This window comes from Haematobia irritans, chromosome 1 (genome assembly GCF_050003625.1).
Source record: "Haematobia irritans isolate KBUSLIRL chromosome 1, ASM5000362v1, whole genome shotgun sequence".
Classification (NCBI taxonomy): domain Eukaryota; kingdom Metazoa; phylum Arthropoda; class Insecta; order Diptera; family Muscidae; genus Haematobia; species Haematobia irritans.
Window position 1 is genome coordinate 90,170,600 of NC_134397.1, and position 16,942 is coordinate 90,187,541.

The following is a 16,942-nucleotide window of genomic DNA, read 5'->3' on the forward strand; positions in this document are numbered from 1 at the left end:
TCGAAGGACCATATGATGAACTCTTCACCAGTTGGCTAGGAGTTCATTAAATATTGGGGTTGAAAGACGGCTCCGACAAAATAATAACCAAAAAATTCGAGTTTAATTCAAAGGTGGATTGAACCGACTTTATTGAGCTGTTAAACGCAACTAACTTAAAGTAGAGAAAATGACAGATGACAATTGATCTTACGGCGAATTCAATATAAAGAAAGATCAATATACGTTTAAATGAAAATTAAAGTCGGCTTAACACTACGAAAAATAGGTAAATGTGAAATTCAAAAATATTGACAAATTCAAATTAATTAATATGAAAAATTGATATAAAAATGATATGAAATTAAATGAAATATAAAAAAATATAAGAAATTAAATGAAATGAAATATAAAAAAAATTTAAAAATTTGAAAAAAATCAAACCACTGTTGAATGTGAATTCAACATATACTAACACAACACACAAAATTTCAACTGAATCGGATGAAATTTGCTCTTCCCAAAGGCTCTGGAGATCAAATCTGGGGATTGGTTTATATGGGGGCTATATATAATTATGTACCGATGTGAAGCAATTTTTGCATGGTTGTTAGAGGCCATATATGAACACCACGTACCAAACTTCAGCCGGATCGGATATAATTTGCTCCTCCAAGAGGCTCCGGAGGTCAAATCTGCTATATATAATTTTGAACCGATTTGGACCAATTGTTGCATGGATATCAGAGGTCATATATAAACAGCAAGTACAGAATTTCAACCGGATCGGATGAAATTTGTTCCTCCAAGAGGCTTCGGAGGTCAAATGTGGGAATCGGTTTATATGGGGGCTATAAATAGTTTGGACCTAAATATCTGGACCAATTTTAGCGTGAATGTTAGATACCGTAAAGGGTGATGCGGTCAAAATTTGGTCATGGGAAAACGCGTGTAAATCGGTGAAATCGTTTATTTAAAAAATGAAATTAAATTTCTTTTTCAAGTTCAATTAGTATAAAATTCAGGAAAAATATTCAGTTAGGCTTTCGCTTTTCCAAATCCGAATTGCCGGGCCTCACGCTTGACACCTGCCATCAGATTTTGTACAGCCACCTTGTCCACCTTCTTCGCCGCAGAAAGCCAGTTTGCCTTGAACAGCTGCTCGTCCTTAGCAGTTTTTTTGGTCTTCTTTAGGTTCCGCTTGACAATAGCCCAGTATTTCTCAATTGGGAGGAGCTCTGGCGTGTACGGAACAACCGTGTTTCTTCAGGAAAGGCAGCAGACGTTTATTCAAACACTCTTTCACGTAAATTTCTTGGTTGGCAGTCCCGGAAGCTATGAAAATGCTGCTTTTCAAGCCACAGGTACAGATGGCTTGCCAAACCAGATATTTCTTTGCGAACTTTGACAGTTTTATGTGCTTGAAAATATCTGCTACCTTTCCCCTTCATTTTGCCGTATAAAACTCCTGTCCCGGAAGCTGCTTGTAGTCGGCTTTGACGTAGGTTTCGTCGTCCATTACCACGCAGTCAAACTTCGTCAGCATCGTCGTGTACAGCCTCCGGGATCGCGCTTTGGCCGTCGTATTTTGTTTATCATCGCGATTTGGAGTCACTACCTTCTTGTAAGTCGATAGTCCGGCTCGTTTTTTGGCTCGATGCACGGTTGTAGACGATACACCCAGCTTATTTGCGGCATCTCGGAGAGAGAGGTTAGGGTTTCGCTTGAAACTACCGGCAACTCTCTTTGTCGTCTCAGCGGCTTCAGGTTTTCGATTTCCCCCCGATCCAGACTTCCTGGCTGTCGACAAACGTTCCCCAAACACTTTAATTACATTTGTAACGGTTGATTTGGCAACTTTTAGCGATTTTGCTAGCATTGCGTGCGAGTAGCTCGGATTTTCGCAATGCGCGAGCAAAATTTTGATACGCTGCTCTTCTTGCTTTGACGGCATTTTGACAACTGAAGAGTGAATTCCAAAATCAAAATAGGAGCAACATTCTACACACACACACCTCCAAAATGAGGGGTGTTCAGGTTTTTTAAATGCAAAATTGAAAGAAATACGTCAAGTTTATTTTGACCAAATTTTGACCGTATCACCCTTTAAAATAACACCGGATCGGAGGAAAGTTGCACCTCAAGAGGCTTCGCGAGACAAATCTGGGAGCCGTTTATATGGGGGCTATACGTAAAAGTGGTCCGATATGGCCAATTTGCAATAACATCCGACCTACATCAATAGCAACTATTTGTGCCAAGTTTAAAGTCGATAGCGTGATTTTCACAGACGGACGGACAGCCAGACATCGCTAGATTGACTCTGAGTTTCACCACGACCCAGAATATATATATACTTTATGGGGTCTTAGACCAATATTTCGATGTGTTACAACGGAATGAAAAAGTTAATATACCCCTATCCTATGGTGGAGAGTACAAAAAATCTCCTCGCGTAGCCAGCAGAGACAAAAACTGCAGACATTGACGAACTTCGTATGCTGGAAGTTTCTACAGGCTCATACCTCACCATAGCTACACCGCGGATTGTTGCGAGAGTCACCGAGATCATCCTTGATGATTCAAACGAAACGGCTGATGTGACGGTGGCTGAAAATTTGAATGGTTCTACGGTTCCTCCAGATAAATCTTCACCATTGTAAGGCCACCTGCGCTGCCTTAAAAGTTCTCCTGATGAAAGGAGACATATATATAGTTCTTAATCAAGAACCATATATAAATAGGAACAAGATCTGTGAATTAAGAACTCCGGGTTTCAAACTGTTGTATAATACCGGTAAAGAATTAATTCGAGTATGTATAATTGCTAAAAACGAACTAAACTTGTGTCTGCTTCCTTCATTGAGCAATGCAGACACTGTCGTAGTCTAGAGTCTAGAGATATCCAAATGCAAATACTGGGTATCTTCGGTCTACATGGGACATGATAGGGAGATGCCTCCATGCGCCGTTAAGACCTTAGTTGATGAGTCACTAAAAACAAAGACAAAACTCATTATGGGATGCGATGCAAATGCACATCATAGTACTTGGGGAAGTAGTGATACTAATGCAAGGGGAGAGTCGCTAATATTTAGAGTTTATTTTCCGTACTAATCTAGTAGTCTGCAATAAGGGAGATGCACCAACCTTCGACACCAAAAACAGGACATCGAACACGCAGTGGAGCGTATTACTAAGGCCTTCAACATCTCACTGAAAGCTGCATGCCCTAGATGAAAGCCAAAGGGAAAAAATCGACCGCCATGACCACCATGGACTAAGGCCTTCAACATCTCACTGAAAGCTGCATGCCCTAGAAGAAAGCCAAAGGGAAAAAAATCGACCGCCAGGACCACCATGGAGAAATATGAGGAAATCCTGCAGGAAGCTCTTTAACAAAGCAAAGTCTACCAGAGCTCCGGAGGATTGGGACAATTACAAGATGAATCTGATAGGATATAAACGAGAACTGAGAAGGGCAGCATAACTCTTCGAACGATAACTGTAGCAGTATTGAAAATACCTCCTAGGCTTCCAGACTACGGAAGGTACTAGCATTCTTTAACTCCGCTCCAGGCTTCATTAAAACATCGGACGGCAATTGGACAACGTCCTGTGAGGAGACTTTGGAGGTACTTTTGGACACACATTTTCCTGGAAATCAGATGGTTGAATCATGTTCTGGCGGTGCAACAGAGGCTCAGCGGTCGAGGAAATTGTATCGGAATCTACAACATAATGGACAAAGTTTTGGACCATTTTGGACAGCTTGGCTGACAGAATTATTCCTTTGTTGTCGGAGATATATAAAGGATGTATCAACTTAGTGGGGGGAAACAAAAGTCGTTTTCATACCTAAAACGGGAAAAGATTCACACTCGAGTGCAAAGGATTTCCGACCAATCAGTTTATCCTCATTCTTTCCAGGACTCTGGATGGAATGATAGATATTTATCTTAGAACTAGCATCGATTCAAGATTGCTTTCGAAACGATAACATGCTTACTCGAAGGGCAGGTTTACTGAGACCGAGAAAAACTGAATGAGTTCTGAAAATTAGATTTCTTCAACATATTTTTTCATTTGAATCAAACCTAACCATATTTCCACACAAAAAGTACACTGCTATTAACAATTGATGTTCGTTCACTAATGTTTGTTAATACGATGCTGTAATACAACAAAATTATTCGTTGATTGTAAAATTTGTATATTGGTTCAATATTAACATCAAGATTGATTAATACAACGTACATTTTCCGCTTAATGTATGATCATTTGAATTAGTAAAATATCGCGTCAGCTTCCCCTGCAAGTACACTCTAAAAATCGCTTCTCTAACATATACCGCAAACATATTTTGCAGGAAGCACATATATTTTAGATATTTCCGAAACATTATGAAGTTTGTCTTATGCGATCATGTAATATGTTTAGAAGAACTTTGACCAAAATAATATATGTGCATAAATATTATCTCAAACAAGATTGTGTTCTTACCGAAACTGAAAATTATTTCTTGCAAGTTGAATATAAACATAAATATTTATTCATAGTTCGTAGTAAAAAAAGCGTCGCCAAAAAAGTAGTGAAAATGTCCTTTTTGGATCCGGAAGTGGTGAAAAATTGGCGCAGAAGCGATTGGGCTTGTCTTTTTAATTTTCAAGTGTAAGCCCGCTTGTCTTAACTTTTCTACCTTTCGGTACGGAAATAAAGACATTTTCTAACGTCAAATGTCATCAACCCCCGCCTTACGGTATCCAAGGTGGTTACATAGGGTTGCTTATATTTTTCGAAGTTCTCACGAAAATTGTCCACTTTTCAGAAGATGCAATTTTTAGAGGTTTCACTGTTTATAAAGGTATTTTATTTAATCACATAGCACCATGCCATTTACATTCATTCCTTCATTGGTTACAATATCATATTGGTGTATTTAGTCAGTCCCACCATTAATCAATATGGTCAGTCCAAACCATCCACATTTCTCTTGTACTTGTTGATATTGCTCCACCGAAACAATCGAATCATATCCGGTTACCTAAAAATAGAGAAATGCCAAATAAATCCGAACTAAATTATATCAATGCCAAAGGGTCATTCTGTGGCTGAATGGGGCAGAGGGGCGAACACAATAACATTGGGTGTTTGTTGAACGGGGATTCCCAAACAAATCAAAATCAAATAATACCAACACTCACATAGTGTGATATTAGAGCCATATAAATTTTTATTTGATGTGTTGCTCCAGCCGCCTCCTCCTCCCCCCCCCTGCAGTCAACCACAATCAAATCGGTTTCAAATTCAAAGGCAAACAAACAATACCATTGGCTACCATTATCAACGATTTACTTTTGTTCCATTGTCCTGAATGGATTTAGCTCCTTTTCAATGGCGTCCACCAATTCGTGCGGGGACCCATGGTTTCGATATAGGAATAGAGGCTGGCTGGGGGTGGGGTCAAGTGGAAAATGGATGAATTAATTTCGAATAAACGTGAACGTGTATTTATTTCGCTTTCCTGTAAATTGAGATTTTTTGTTTTGGGCTCGTTAATGACGATGACTATGGTGATTATGAATTCCCTTTGGACCACTACTCAATTTATGGCCAAGCTTTCATTACACAAAAGATTACTCATCAATTATGAAACTCAAATGCAAACATGACGATCTAGAATTCGTTCGAATTGTGTTTTTAAATTGAATTGTTTGGCCTGAAGAATGACCCGGCATGGTGGAGAGGCAATGTACAGAAAGGCAAAGAAAAGGGAAAGTTTACAAATTATTTGTGGGAATTCAAGTCGTTCGAGAACTTTTTGCACAAAAAATGAAACTTGACATTGCCATCGTTTCAACGAAATAAATAACAATTACAAACTAATTAACTCTGTGCCACTTGAAAATCTCAAATCCATGACAAATAATAATAGCCAAGAGGATGGAAAGAAAGCAACCCTTCTTGTCACAGTGAATTTAATCATAATTAGTTTCAAAGATTTAATAATGGACAGAATGTCGGCTGTATCCAACACAACCGACTTAGGAGCTCCATGAAACTCGTATAGAAAAACAAGTAAGTAAAGTCTAAAGTCGGGCGGGGCGACTATATTATTCCCTTCACCACTATACAGACCAAAGTTTTTGATACCATCTCAACATCTTCGAATTTTTTGAGAGCTATATAAAGCTAAAGCTAAAGTCATTTTATTAAACAAAAGTGCATTTATACTTATCCAGTGGGCATTTCACAAGGATATTGGCAAGATTTCGCCAATATATGTGGTGTTTGTGGCAATATCTCGCCACATCGAGCGACATTTACACACACAGAAAAAAATTTCACGAAATTTTTTCCAGTTAAAGTCTTAATTGAGTTTTAAAAAATATTCAATTAAGAACTAAATTGATTCAACAAAATTTTTGATTGAAAAAAAATCAATCACAAAAATTAATAGTATCAATTAATTTTTTAATTGACGATCAATTATTTTTTTAATTTTTACCATCATTGAAGACATTTCAATTAAAAAATTAATTGGATCAATTAATTTCGTGATTGAATCAGAAAAAAATTTTGTGTGCGGTACCCTATCTAAATCTTATCCGATTCTGTGGAATGTATGGGGACATCTTCGGTGACGTTGTGCTATTTTTTCTTAAATCAGAAGAATATATTGCGCTTTATCTAAATCTGAACCGATTTGGATAAAATTCGACAAAGTTAGATAGAATGTTAAATCTTTCTGTGTAAAATAAAATTATTTGGAGAAAACCCCCTTGAAATGGGTGTGAAATATGAAAATTTCTACTATATTTCCCCATATCAGGCGTATATATATACACTGTTAGAAAAATATGTTTTTCATATGTTCCGATATAAACAAAATGTGTTTCGGGCACAATTTTAAAACACAATATATTTAAGTGCAAACATGTAATGTTTCTAAACTAACACTAAATGTTTGGGACATCTATATTAATATGTTAGAATATATTATGTTTGTGGCATGAATGTTTCATAAAAATCATATGTGTGAATGCAAACATATATAAATTTACAAATTTCAATTAAACATACATATGTTGTGATATTTTATTCAAAGCGACAGAGAGAGTATATAGAAAGAAATAGAGATGGACACCGGGAGAGTTGACGAAAGATATCAACATAACACAGCTAAAGAATCAAAAGAGAACAATTTCTGTGAAACCGCTTGTATGTTGTTTCGAAAACTGTTATCATAAGATAAGGCCAAAAATTTGATATGCTTAAGTCTAAATATTATTTAATTTGAATAAAGAGAATAGACATTCGGAACCAAGAGAATAGACATTTGAAAAACAAACAGCATATGTTTTCGCCTTGAGAGCAGCATTTTATGTATGTGTGGACATGTGTTTTGTTTATCATTTTTGGCATTATGGACACAATTTTTTTCTTGGTTCGTTAAAAGAAATCAGGGGTCTTCATAAAAATAACGAAAGGGCATTATACTCTTTTTAGAGTTGGGACAGTAAAATGAAATAAGGAGGAAATAGTGAAAAATTACACAGTAAAATGTATAAAAACAAAGTTTAGTTCCTCTTTATTAATAAGTAGTCCACGAGGAGTTGACGGACAGCTTCAAATATAAAAGCGGGCATTAAGTTCGAGTTTTGCAGCTAAAACAATTTAAAAAGCTTATTTTCTTTAAAATGAATTATTAAAGAAAAATAAAAGGCATTTTAGAGCGATGGTGTTAAATACTGGTAAAAAACTGTTCACGCCAGTTTTTTGTTACAAAATTGTTATTTTTGCAAAAAAAAAAATTATCCAAAAATCAGTCAATTTCGTTTATATCAAGCACTGTTACTGACTATAAATCTTTAATAACCCACATTTCGAAGTTTCATTATAAAAATTTAAGTATAAATACAAATGTGTAAATTAAAAAAAAGTCGGAGGAGGGATTGAACCCACGACCCTAACCACTGCTCCACGTGGCAAACATATGTATGTTTCTGTTAAATAATGTTATGTTTGCATGGGCTCGTGGGCCCTGCAAACTATGCTATATAAATGTAACTTATAACGATAATTATCTACTGGTGACTATAACAGTTACGTAGTCCAGTGGATAGTGTGTTGCCTTACAAACTGTATGGTCCTCGGTTCGATTCTCCGTGCAGGCGAAAGCTAAAATTTAAAAAAAATATAAAAGTGAATAATTTCTTCAACATTATTTGTATTACAGAAAAAGGTGCCAAGAACTAAAATATTTCGTGGAAGTGAAAAGTATGTTAGGCAATGAGCACAATCGTCTTTGGGAAAAATTCTTCCAAGCATATCATATTTTTGGTCTCAAAATGCTTCCGAACATATAATATGTTCACATAAAACAAACATATTAATGTTTCGGCAGTATCCAATAATATATGTGCTTCCTGCAAAATATGTTTGGAACATATGTTAAAGAAGCGATTTTTTTTGAGGGTGTATATATGGGAGCTATATCCAAGTCTTAACCAATTTGAACTAAATTTGGTACACATTGCTAAAATCTTAATTTCAAGTGAATCGAAATGAAAATTTGTTCTCCGGTGGTTATATGAATCTAAATCGGCCGAAAGATATATATGGGAGATCACATCTAAATCTGAACTTGACAATCAATTGTAATCTTTGTGCAAAATTTGACGGAAATTAGGCAAAAATTTGGCTCTAGGGTCAATTAAATCCATATCGGGCGAAAGATATATATGGGAGCTATATCTAAATCTGAACCGATTTTATCCAAATTTTGAATGGATAGCTATAATATTAATTATACTCCCAGTACAAAGCCTCACATAAACCGGTGTAACACTTTGGCCTCTATGGTCATATGAGTCTAAGTTGGGTGAAAGATTTGTATGGGAGCGATATCTATGTAAATCAGAACCAGTCGACGGCGCCGCCGAATATGTCGACTTTGCCTCCAATTAATCAAAAATATTGATTTAGAGCAGCAAAATGTATTAATAAATAATTGTTGTATTTTTGCCAAAATCTTGTACTTTCCTATAGTAATTCTGCAAAAATTTTGCTCATAAAACATGAATGAAATGTAAATTTTATTGTAAAATTGGTTGTACAACTAATCTCATCATCTCATCTCTTTTGGATAACTTCAAATACATTTTATAGTAGGTAATTGTGCCCCACCGAATACAAAATATTGTATCAGGTTAGCCGACAAGCCGCCGGAGGCAAAAATTTGTGTCAGCCGCCGCCGACAAAAATTGGATCGGCTTTATTCTCCGACGATCAGACAGATATACGGACAGACAAACAGACAGTAATCGCAAAATCGACTCAGAATGTAATTCTAAGACAATCGGTATACTAAACGATGAGTCTGGGTCCGGTCCTTCTTGACATTACATACACTGTTAGAAAAATACGTTTTTCATATGTTCCGATATAAACAAAATGTGTGTTCGGGCACAATTTTGTAAACACAATATATTTAAGTGCAAAAATGTAATTTTTCTAAACTAGTATTAAATGTTTGGGGCACATATGTTAATATGTTAGAATATATTATGTTTGGGACAATAAATTTTCATAAAAAAAAACTTGTGTATGTAAACATATATAAACTTACAAATTTCGAGTAAACATATAATGCTGTGATATTTTATTCAGGCAGTGACAGAGAGAGGGAGAGAGAGAGAGAGAGTACAGAAAAAGAAATAGAGATGGAAACCGGAAGAGTTGACGAAAGATATCAACATAACAGAGCGAGAGAATCAAAAGAGAGCAATTTCTGTGAAACTGCTTGTATGTTATTTCGGAAAACTATTTTGGCTATGCGCTTGGCATGTTAACAAGGCTTCACCAAAAATTTGATATGCTTAAGTCTAAATATTATTTAATTTGAACATTAAATGGCGTATTCGGAGTAAAGAGAATAGACATTCGAAACCAAGAGAATAGACATTACAAAAAACAGCATGTGTTTTTACCTTGAGAGCAGCAATTTAAGTATGTGTGGACATGTGGTTTGTTTATCATTTTGGCATTATGGGCACAACTTTTTTCTTGGTTCGTCAAAAGTAAGTCAAAATATTTAGGAAGAAAGGAAATTAAACTCGAATCTCTAAAAGCAGTATAAATAACTTTTTTTTGGCAAATTGTATTATAACACGGTGGGGAATGATCCAAAGCAACAATTGAAAAAGTTTATTTTCTTTAAAATTAATTATTAAAGAAAAGAAAACGTGAAAACATGGCCATTTTAGAGCGATAATGCCAACTTAATACCAGCCCTAAAGGTAAAAATGAAGTTAAGTACAAAGTTATTCGTTAATAAATATTTATATTTATTTGTATTTCTAAATAAGATTAATTTTAAATGCATTTAAAATGGTGTTAAATGCTAGTAAAACATAGATCACGCCTAAATAAAATTATGTTTATATTGTAAAATTATTTATGTTTATACTCGACTTCACATGCTTCTTTTGTTATTTTTTTTAATTTCTTCGAAAATTTCAAGTTTTTATACCAAAAACATTTTTTTGTTACAAAATTGTTATTTTTTCAATAAAAAAATAATATTTTATCCAAAAGCTCAGTCCATTTCGTTTATATCAATCACTGTTCTTTTCTGACTGTAAATCTTTAATAACCCACATTTCGAAGTTTCATTGTAAAAATGTAATATGGTAATATATAAATATAAATATATAAATTAAAAAAAATTGGTGTTCGGTCGGAGCAGGGATTGAACGTAGGACCCTTTGCATGCAAGGCGGACATGCTAAATGTAAAATTTAACAAATTTATAAAATTTAATAATTTCTTCAGCATTGTTTTTATTACAGAAAAAGGTCCTAAGAACTAAAAAATCTCGTGGAATCTCGTTAGAAAGATGTGAGGGAATATGCAATTAGACAGAAATAATTTTTTTTAGCACAATCTTCTTTGGAAGAAAATTATTCTAGGCTTATATGCTCAAAATGCTACCAAACATATAATATGTTCATATATGGAATATATGTTAGAGAAGACTTTTTTTTAGGGTGTACAAAATCCAAAGGAAATAGCATAGGGTAATTTTGCCGAAATCGCCATTTTGATAATACCCCGATTTTTATTAAGGATTATAATCATAATTACCTACTTTTGCAGTAATTTTACTTTTGATATGTGCAGCTTTGTCAATTTTTTTTAAACTCTAGCCCTTTAGAGATAAACCTCAAAAATTTGTCTCCAAATATCGCAAAGGAAGAACAAGAAGGACTGCTAGCGTTGTTCATAATAAACTGAGCTGCGGAGCGTAGTTTTACACATGCATCTGCTCCGTATGTCTGAACATCACTATCCCCAGTAAAAAAAAGTCGCCAAAAAAGTAGCGAAAATATTTTTTGTATTCGGAAGTTGTGCAAAATTGGCGTAAAAGCGATGATTTTTTATATGGGATTATCATAGGACGGACATCCACCATTTATACAGCTGTTGCACTCAATTTTCATCACTTTTTGAGGTATTCAGTGTTTTGGATGTGAATTAAATATTTTATGATATTCTGCCAAATAAATAATTTTTATAATTTTTTATGATTTTCAATTCATTTGAATGCTTGTCTAAAACGTTTGACCTCAAATATATTCATATATTTCATATATTTTCAAAAATTCGCTATTTTTCTAGATTGGATTTAGATTTTTTCGACACACTCACTGAAGTCCATTTTTAATTTAGTTTAGTGCATGGAATTATTATGTTTGGAGAAAGTTTCCTTTACTCTAATAAGTTTTTGCGTACGTTAGTTAAATGAACTAAAAAGCGGGAATAAAATTATACACACGCGAAGGATAACGTTTTACTAAATTCGTACTTCTCAAATATAGTTCATTATTTCTTTAAGTTTTAAATTGTACTACAAATGCGTCCATCTTGAATTTCGTATGGTAATAAAGACATTCTTGCAATTTTGAACTCGAATTGTTTCCTTCCAACTACAAAACTTTCTTTAACAAGTGAAAAAAAAATAATTATGTCGAATACATTTTCTTAAATTTTTCGAAAAATATTTACATATTTTTATGATATCGACGTGATGTTAGCGTTTGTAATACAGTTTAGTTTTCTAAAAATAATTTAAATTTTCTAAAATTAACCAAAAATTTTCTTTTTAGTGGATTCACTGTTTTTCAGTGCAACATTTTAATAATTTGTACCATTTACTCTGTTTTTAGCCCATTTGAAACAAAGTAATGAAAACTACCCATTAGAAATATTAAAAAGGCGAAATATAAAAAAAAAAAAACAAGTATATACGGCCGAAAGTTCGGCCAGGCCGAATCTTATGTACCCACCACCATGGATTGCGTAGAAACTTCTACGAAAGACTGTCATCCACAATCGAATTACTTGGGTTGTGGTATCTTAAAACTTCTTATTCCTGCATGGTTGTTGGATACCATATACTAACATCACGTACCAAATTTCAACCGAATGGGAAGTATTTTGCTCTTCCAAGGGGCTCTGGAGGTCAAATCTGGGGATCGGTTTATATGGGGCCTATATATAATTATGGACCGATATCGACCAATTTTTGCATGAGAGTTTGAGGCCATATATTAACACCACGTACCAAATTTCAACTGAATCAGATGAATTTTGGTCTTCCAAGAGGTTCCGGAGGTCAAATCTGGTGATCGGTTTATATGGGGGCTATATATAATTATGAACCGATGTGGACCAATTTTTGCATGGTTGTTAGAGACCATATACTGACACCATGTACCAAATTTCAGCCGGATCGGATGATATTTGCTTCTCTTAGGGGCCTCGCAAGCCAAATCGGGGGATCGGTTTATATGGGGGCTATATATAATTATAGACCGATGTGGACCAATTTTTGCATGGTTGTTAGAGACCATATACTGACACCATGTACCAAATTTCAGCCGGATCGGATGATATTTGCTTCTCTTAGGGGCCTCGCAAGCCAAATCGGGGGATCGGTTTATATGGGGGCTATATATAATTATAGACCGATGTGGACCAATTTTTGCATGGTTGTTAGAGACCATATACTAACACCATGTACCAAATTTCAGCCGGATCGGATGAAATTTGCTTCTCTTAGGGACCTCGCAAGCCAAATCGGGGGATCGGTTTATATGGGGGCTATATATAATTATGGACCGATGTGGACCAATTTTAGCATGGTTGTTAGAGACGATATACTAACACCATGTACCAAATTTCAGCCGGATCGGATGAAATTTGCTTCTCTTAGAGGCCTCGCAAGCCAAATTTTGGGGTCCGTTTATATGGGGGCTATACGTAAAAGTGGACCGATATGGCCCATTTGCAATACCGTCCGACCTACATCGATAGCAACTACTTGTGCCAAGTTTCAAGTCGATAGCTTGTTTCGTTCGGAAGTTAGCGTGATTTCAACAGACGGACGGACGGGCGGACGGACATGCTCAGATCGACTCAGAATTTCACCACGACCCAGAATATATATACTTTATGTGGTCTTAGAGCAATATTTCGATGTGTTACAAACGGAATGACAAAGTTAATATACCCCCCATCCTATGGTGGTGGGTATAATAATTAAAAGAACTTCCTGTGTAGTTAAAATAAACAACATCATTGGGAGGACATTTTTGGAAGTATTCTTAAAGTTTTGCCTTGGCAAATATACAAAATTTCCTTTTGAAATTTAAATTTACATTTGAAAACAAAAACGTTTTCTTATTGATCATTGCTGAAGTTTCTATAGATACGCACTCTATAATTTCCTTCCCAGGCGTTTATCCCACATTTGACCATAAACGTTAATTGCTCTTGAATTGTTTGAATACTCGACATCATTCGCAAAATACTTATGTCCATGAAATGACGAAACACATTAACATTTTCATTAAAATTGTTAAAACGAGTCTGCCAATATAATCACAAAAACACCAGCGTAATCAAAAACAGAAATTGAAGTCATTTAATACGATTTTAAATGAATGAAGGAACAAAAATAGCAAAAACACAGAAGCAAAAAAACACATTTGCTCAGATCCCTTCTCACATACCGGACCGGATGTTTTCTTTATATTCCGCCAGCTATGCCATAAACCAATGTCTGGCTTGGCCGCGAATTGCGGTCGACTATCTTAAAAACAGAGAGAGTTTTCTCTGTTTGACTGTGTGTGTGTATATGGGAAACAAACAGGACATACATAATGACACACACACAAACGCATACGTTAAGAAAATCATTCAAATTAAGTAAAGACAAAAAAAAGAAAAACAAATGAAAAACGCTGTTTAATTTCATCAGCATTAACAATTAAAGTTCCACAACGAAGTTTTTATTCGACATCAATCCAAACAAAACCCGGAAAAGTTTAAATGTTTTGGGTCGTTCAAAGGTTTAGATGGTGGGTGAGAGGTGGTTTACTGTCGCGGTCCATCGTCGTAGCTGATGGTGGCAGCATCAAACTTTTATGGTTAAGTAGACATTTAAGAAAGTTAGATAGCCATCACAGAAATCGTAAACATTATGGTCTGTTGTGGTTGCTATTGCCATTGGTTTGATAAACTTATTCTCAGCCGCCTGTACGTTGAATTCACAGAAAGAAAATTGCCTCAGATGTTTTTTTTTTTTTTTTGGCTAAAATCAGGACAATCCAAATATAGCGAATTATGTGAACAGAAGAGGAACAGTTTAAAAAACGTCGATGGAGAGGTTTTTCTCTGCACTTTTATTCAACGCATTTATTGAAACATTTTATTATACATTTTACATTGTAGCTGATACCTTGATTTATGCAGATACCGCCATTGTGAAAGGGTGGGTAGGAAAACCGCTTTTTGTTTGTATTGCACTAATCACATGTGCAAAAAAGCAAATTTATTATATGCAAATATGCTACTTTGTATCACGTTTGTTTCACATTAATAAATTGGTATGGGAAGAAAGGGTTTTCTGTGTACTTAAGCCGGCTGCGTCCGGCTTACAATGAAAACATAGTAGACATAAACCCTGCATCCATATGACAACAATACATATTTAGTCATAATTACTCTGAAGCATTCTTATATTGTCTTTTTGTATTTTATCTTGTATGTACTTTTCACTATTGGCATTCCCATCATTTACTTATTTACTTTTTCCATTGCATTTACATTTTCTATGACTTCTATGTAATATATAAGAATATATAAGTTGTCCTTTTCTAACATAACACCGATTTTAAGCTATGTTAATTTCAAATAAAGTTGATGGAGTCAATCTGGTTTGGGCGAGCAAACGACGCAATTGTGTTTTAATTCGAAGCCTACACCGAAAAAAGGTGGCTGTTTTATAGGAAGAATGAACTACCACGCACGAAAATTGAACTAAATTTTACTCCACATTTTGAGATTTCCACAAAGCGTTGTTAAAACCGGGAAGTTTTAATGCCCTGTTTTACTTTTTAACTGCAGTTCACGAAATTACATCATCTCATAGAAGAAAAAATTAACTAAATGTAAAGAACAAAATCATTGGCGCCAAATCATGACCATTTTAACCATACAATAGTTCATTCTTACTATTTTTGAGAATTGTACGAAAATGTTCATTTGTTTTAGTTCATATTGAATTTATGTGTACGACCATTGAACTTTATACTCACGTTTAGTTCATAAAATTTTTGAGACATACTTAAAAGAAGTAAGATTTCATTAAGCTGTGGAAAACTTCGATAAAAATAATAAAATTTAACTACAAGCAAATAAATTTTTTCCAATTAAAATAAGTTAAATAATTTAGCGTTAGTTTAACTACGGACATTTTTTCTGTGTACTACAAAAAAAAAAATAGAAAATTCAGAGTATTAAAAAAAGGATATACGGCCGTAAGTTCGGCCAGGCCGTATCTTATGTACTCTCCACCATGGATTTGGTAGAAACTTCTACTAAAGTCTGCGATCCACAATCGAATTAATTGGGTTGTGGTAATACTTGCCGATGTCAAGGTATTTTAGAATTCCTTAACATCGTCTACTAAATTGGAAGTTAGTTCATACGGGGTATATATTAGACAAAAAAGGCAGATTAAAAACCTATGTATTGCAGTTCTTGAGCGGTATGAATTTTTGCGCTATAAAAGAGAGGGAGTAGTGAAATATGGGGGCTTCATACAATTATGAACCTATATGGTCCAATGTTTGTGTGATTAGTACTGGGGGTTATATATACCTATGGACCGATATGGACCACTTTTGACGTGGTTGTTAGCGACAATATACGAACACCAAACAAACGGATGAAATTTGCGCCTCCAAGAAATTTATTCTTCCAAGAGGCTCCGGAGGCCAAATCTTGGGATCGGCTTATATGGGAGCTATATATAATTATAGACCGGTATGGATAAATTTGTACATGGTTGTCAGTGGCCACACCCTAAAAAATCGCTTCTCTAACGTATGATCCAAACATGTTTTGCAGGAAGTACATATATTATTGGATACTGCCGAAACATTAATATGTTTGCTTTATGTGAACATATTATATGTTTGGAAGCATTTTGACTCCAAATATGTTATATGCTTGGAAGAATTTTCCCCAAAGAACATTGTGCACATTCCCTCACATAATTTTCACTTCCACGAAATTTTTTAGTTCTTGGCACCTTTTTCTGTAATACAAATAATGTTGAAGAAATTATTCAATTTTAAAAAATGTTTAAATTTTACCTTTCGCCTGGACGGAGAATCGAACCGAGGACCATACAGTTTGTAAGCCAACGCACTAGCTACTGGCCTACGTAGCTGTTATAGTCACCAGTAGACAATTATCCTTATAAGTTACATTTATATAGCATAGTTTGCAGCGCCCACGAGCCCATGCAAACATAACATTATTTAACAGAAACATACATTTGTTGGCCACGTGGATCAGTGGCATCTCTGCCTTGCATGTAAAGGGTCGT

General features: G+C 35.0%; 1 protein-coding gene across 1 annotated transcript in view; it reads right to left on the reverse strand.

Moving 5' to 3' along the window:
* The window catches only part of beat-Vc (beaten path Vc), a 633,967-nt gene that overhangs the window by 436,732 nt on the left and 180,293 nt on the right, over nt 1-16,942 (reverse strand). The window lies entirely within an intron of this gene.